This window comes from Prunus dulcis, chromosome 4, assembly GCF_902201215.1.
Source record: "Prunus dulcis chromosome 4, ALMONDv2, whole genome shotgun sequence".
Classification (NCBI taxonomy): domain Eukaryota; kingdom Viridiplantae; phylum Streptophyta; class Magnoliopsida; order Rosales; family Rosaceae; genus Prunus; species Prunus dulcis.
In genome coordinates this window covers 7,472,153-7,477,980 of record NC_047653.1, presented here as the reverse complement: position 1 = coordinate 7,477,980, position 5,828 = coordinate 7,472,153, and the positions used below count along the sequence as shown (strand labels likewise).

Genomic DNA, 5,828 nt, shown 5'->3' with positions numbered 1-5,828 from the left:
CCTGCCGTTAGGTTACTTCAAAAACTCCGTTAGTTTGCTGACGTGTCATATATATATATATATATATATATATATATATAGAGCGCTTCCATTGAGGGATTCCTCAAATTAGCTTATTTGATGGATACCCTTATAGGGTCCACTCCGTATTGTATTTCACTAATCCAAACCGTCTCTTTTGTAGATACTCATTCAAAGATCATCTCTACAAAAAATCACTTGAATCCGATATCATTTGACCACTCAATTGAATTATTGAAATTTTAGTACTTTCTTAAAGCACCGTGTTCATTGATTTTGTAGGACACAATTGGATATCGAAACAGTTTCCGATTTGTCTAATTTTTTTCAAGGATGATCTATGAATATAAACTTAAAAAATAGATGGTTTCGATCGTTGAAAAAAAATTCGTAGGGAACCCTAAGGGGTGTCCCTCAAATAAAATTATTTGAGGAATCCCTCAATAGAAGGGGACTGTATATATCACAAAACATCCCTAAGGTTCACGCACACCTATCACAAATGGTCCCTGCGGATTTTTTTAATTTTTTAATTTAAATTTCATAAATTTTTTGTTTTATTGTTTAAATTATTTATAAATAAAAAAACCATTTATAGAAGGATTTTAAATGAAAAAACCATTAAAAAATTAAAAAATTTCGCAGTGACCATTTGTGATAGGTGCATGAACCTCAAGAATGTTTTGTGATATATATGCCACATCAACAAACTAACAGAGTTTTTGACGGGAACCCAACGGCAGGGACCATTTGTGATCATACATACTAACTTTGAGGACCACGAATGACACAAAAAAAACATTAAGGATGCAATCTGATAGTTTCGTAAACCTTAAGGATGTTTTGTGATAATAAGCCTATAATTTATTATGAGGATATCATTGTCCAAGTATAATGTTCCAAGAATATGGAATGGTTTAGTCACTAATTGTCTTTTATTTTCTTTCTTTCACATCTTAGGGCATCTCCAAAGGAGATGTCAAATACAAAATGTCAAATTTGAATTTGATGGCTTACGCGGCAATTTGATACTTTGGAAAAAATTTAACTCCAACCGCAATGCCAAATATCATATTATTTTATTATATTTTTAAAAGCGATGGAGCACATATGATGCATAAAGTTTTAAAAGAGAGTAAAAATGATAGTAGAGTCCATGACTTAAAAATATTAAAACAATATTTGACATCAAGCTTTTGGATATATATGTTATTTTTGACATATCTCTTCTAGACTTCAAATTCATGTAAGATTTGACTACTTGGTTGGAGCAACTTTAACCTTCAATTTTTGCAATTTCATATCCATATAGCAATTTTGACATATCGATTGGAGATGCTCTTAGTCATTTTGATTTATTGTTTAAATTTCATTATGAAAACCAGTACTATACGACATGCCTGCTAACTTGGGATTTAATCTCTACTTATGTCACCTCCTTATCATAAATGCCCTCTATGCTAAGTAACTATAGGTTATTCAAGCACGAATCTGTACACTAAGCATGCACCAAAATAAATTAACGATTTCATTGTTCAAATTCATAATTGCCATTAGTCATAGCTTATCACAAAGAAAAATATACTGCCACCCACCCACGAGAATTGATGATGGTCATGTGTAAGGCACATGATCAATTTTGACCGAAATTGAATAGAATTGGTGTCGAGAATGACAGCATTAATGTGCAACAAAAGAAGATGGAGATGACTTTGATCAAACTGAAAGAATAAGGATGAAATTGATATGTTTGAAAACAGTACATGAACTACTTGTGAAAGAATAAGGAAGAAATTGAAATTGATATGTTTGAAAATAGTATATGAACTACTTGTGAAAGAATAAGGAAGAAATTGATATGTTTGAAAACAGTATATGAACTACTTGTGATAAAAAGTCTAGATAGATATGTATTTATAGGTATATCTATTGTGAAAAGACAACGAGTATATTATTTCATTGAAATAGATATGACCCATTTAAACTCTGTAGATGCATCCATTCATAAAATAGAATATCGAGTTTTTGCATTTAGAGAACGTATATTTAGATTTATTTCGCAAAATATGAAGCATTCAAATAATCTAATGGTTGTGGGTTGGCCATATCAACTTAGGTTTTTTCTCCTTCCCAAATTGACGGTAATGACTCCTTTTTCTCTAATGGCAAACACCATCACCTCCTTCTTACTTTAGTCTCACCGACCCTCTCTCTCTTCTTCCTTCTGTCTCCATAATTTGTCTTCTTCTACTTCATTAGCAATTGCACACCCTGGCTTGATAATTGATTTTAGAGCCACAGATCATATATGACTTACGATCTATATGCTCCTCGGAATCATAACCACTCGAGTGTGGCCAATGCAAATGGTGTGTCCTATCCTGTTAAAGGTACTGGCACAGTCGAATTAACCCTTTCTTTACATTTGGAGCATACTTTAGTTGTTACTGCACTGTCAAATAATATCTTATATGTTCCTCAAGTGATAAAACAATTAAATTGTCTTCTATTGATCTATCATTTTTTTTTTTGTCTTCTTTAGGAAGGATTATGTCAGTAAAGGGCTCTGCTCGAGATAAAGAGAATCAAATTTGGTTATAGCATCCTCGTTTAGGCCTTTCATCTTTTAGTTACCTTAGATATTTATTTCTGTATTTATTTTCATATTGTACTATTTTGGATTTCAAGTGTGATACTTGCATTTTGGCAAAGAGTCAGTGTGCTACTCAATTAAGTTCAAATAAAACATATGTTCTATTTGCTTTGGTTTAAACTGATGGTTATATTTGATGAAAAACAAGAGTGATGTCTATGATCTATTTCCTGTTTTCAAAAAAATTGGTACATGCTCAGTTTTCTACCTCTTTGAAAGTTGTTCGTTATGATAATAGAGGTGAATATGTCAATCAATTATTACAAGCTTATTTTCAAGATCATGATATTATTCACGAGACAACTTTTCCTCAAACACTACAACAAAATGGTGTTGTGAAAAGGAAAAATTGCCAGATCCTAGAGGTGACTCGAGCTGGTTTCATTGGTGCCCATATGAAACCTACCTTATGGGAGGGTGCTATCACCTCTGCAGTGCATCTCATCAATCGTGTCCCAACCCGTACCCTGCAATTTAAGTCACCTTTTGAGAAACTCTCTACCTATGTCACTCATTCTTCCCATTTAACCCTGGCGCTACAATATTTGGATGTGTTGTTTCTGTCTACTTTCATAAAAATCAGCGTATTAAACTTGACTCTTGTGCTTTGATGTGTGTGTTTACTGGCTACTTTCCACACCAGAAAGGTTACATGTGTTGTCATCTACCTACCCAACGTTCTTTTGTCACAATGGATGTTACTTTTTCAAAAACAGAGATGTATTTTGCCGAACCAATGTCCAATTCTCCTCTTCAGGGGGAGATTGTAAGCATGGAAGAGCCGAATTAGATGATTGGGCTACCAGATTTAGTTGATGTACCATCATCAGATTTGACAAAAGTCGATTTGAAGAGACCACTGGCAACGAGTACAATACCAGACTCATAGGCAGAACCTGTGGCGACGTCGTCATCGCCCTTGCCGTCTTCTTCAGACCTCTTGGCTTCTTATGCTACTTTCCCCTCCTCTACTCCTACATTACCCAATCATGCTACTTCTCATGCAGGTATTCCTAAGATAAGTCTAGAAAACCAGATTAATACTAACAACTCAGTCATTAATCATACAAATATTAAAATAAATTGATAGTGACAGCTATCAGTTGCCATTAAATAGTACTCGAGGGAAGCCTCCAGATAGATATTCACTTGATAATTTTAAGCTGGTGAAATATCCAATTGAAAACTATGTTTATACTCATCAACTGTCACCTGCCAATGAGGCTCTATGAATCAGATGTCTAGAATAACTATTTTTTACTAGGGAGCTTTAGTTTTAAAACACAATATAGTTTACTAATTTGGTAGAGAATCTGTTACAACACAATCGTACTAAACATATAGAGATTGATCATAATTTAATATATGAGAAGTTGGAGGAGATATTATACAAATCCCGCATGTCAAGACTATTGAAGAGCTGGCAGATATTCTGATAAAGGTAGTATAAAGCCAAGCGTTCCATGACTCACTTGTCAAGTTGGGTATTGGAGATATCTATGCGACACCTTAACGGGGAGTGTTGGTATGAATCATTTGCTTATTAAGAGATAATTATGTAATTGTGACAGGACCCGCCCCGGAATTTCCCCGTAGACCGGAGCGGACCCCGTCTTTGTTCCGACATCACCCGATGCCGGGCCCACTTACTAGAAACCGAGACTCTTTACCAAAATTTTGGCAGAGTCCCCCCTATAAATTTAAGAAACCCAACAGATTTCAACCTGCAACAAAATACAAAACAAACCCAACCAGCAGCATGCTTTAAAACGAACAAACAATTTACAATGAAATGGCCTCAGGCCTCACAAATCAAACCCTAACAGGGCGATAACAGAGCATGTCTAAGAACTTCAATTTCAACAAAACAGAGTTCAAAGGAAATAACATGAAGAAAGAGTCCTACGAAGGCTCAAGGCTCGGAAGCGCACGATCCGGCTCTGCTGCGGAGCTCAGTCAACTACTGGCTGGGGGCGCAAAACAGAAAATTGTGAGTGGACAAAAATCAATTCAGTTCAGTGTAAACCAACGTAATATAACCCCACCGTTTAGAAAACCATGCAAGAAATTCCATGCATCTTAAAACCTTCATACTCCAGTATATATATATATATATATAATATATAAAAACAAATCAATACCGGATGCCAAGTCCAAAATCCAAAAAGAACACTTTATAAAACCCACCATCCAAAACTTATAAGTCCCACAACCAAACTCTCGAAAGCGTACCCATTGGCACGACCGGCAAAGAAGTATCCTCACCGAAAAACATAAATGAATGGATTATATATATATATATATATAATATAAGAGATATATATAATATAAATATGACCATCACCTAGTTGTACCGGGGAAACAATCCAACCGGGGGATTGTTTGACTAGTCACCCTGGCAGAGTCCTCATGATGAGTCCTCAATCCACCATGTGACTAGGGAACGAGCCGTCCAACTGGGGGACCAACTCTCAGCCAGCACGGACCGTCGATAACCTCAAAACCCGTACGTCTGTGATCAGTCCTACGCGCGCAGACTACCCAATCAAGGGTCTACAGCAACATCCCGTCAAGGATGCCCCGGGTTCCGATTCTTCCAAGTATCTCAAGTATCCGTATCCAAGTTCCAAACCAGGGAGGTACATAGGGTAGTGCTTATAGCACACCACACTGACATTCTACACTCACCACTTTCCACAATCTCATCTCAACAACCCAAGTACCTCGCACATAACCAAATATATATAGAAATCCTCAAATCCATATATTCATACTCAAGATACTCCAATATGTTAAAACCCAAAAATATATTTTCAATGCTTCATAAAAATATCCCTTTCAACAATTGAATAAATAATATATCCAAAAATACCATTTAAAACGTCATGCATAAATTTCCCAAAATCCATATAAAATATACTTTCAATACCCAACTATGCCAAAGCGCTATATAGACATCAAATTCAACCCATGAATATAATATATTCAATAAATCGTTAAAACATTATGCATAAATCTTTCATTAATAAAACCATGCATAAGATTTGAAAACAAAATCCACTCACAAGTAGTCCCACGCTGCTTGACCCTGAGAGGGTCCCGCCTGCTGCGTATGCGTGGTCGGAGTACCTAATTCAGAATACGTATACGAAAT

The 5,828-nt window shown here is 35.6% G+C and overlaps 1 long non-coding RNA gene across 1 annotated transcript; it reads right to left on the bottom strand.

Moving 5' to 3' along the window:
• Positions 1-4,409: 4,409 nt before the first annotated feature.
• LOC117626177 lies at positions 4,410-5,828 on the bottom strand. Its single transcript, XR_004585508.1, has 2 exons — positions 5,740-5,828; positions 4,410-4,641 (listed from the first exon to the last, which is right to left on the bottom strand). It is a non-coding gene; the product is annotated as an uncharacterized LOC117626177 (long non-coding RNA).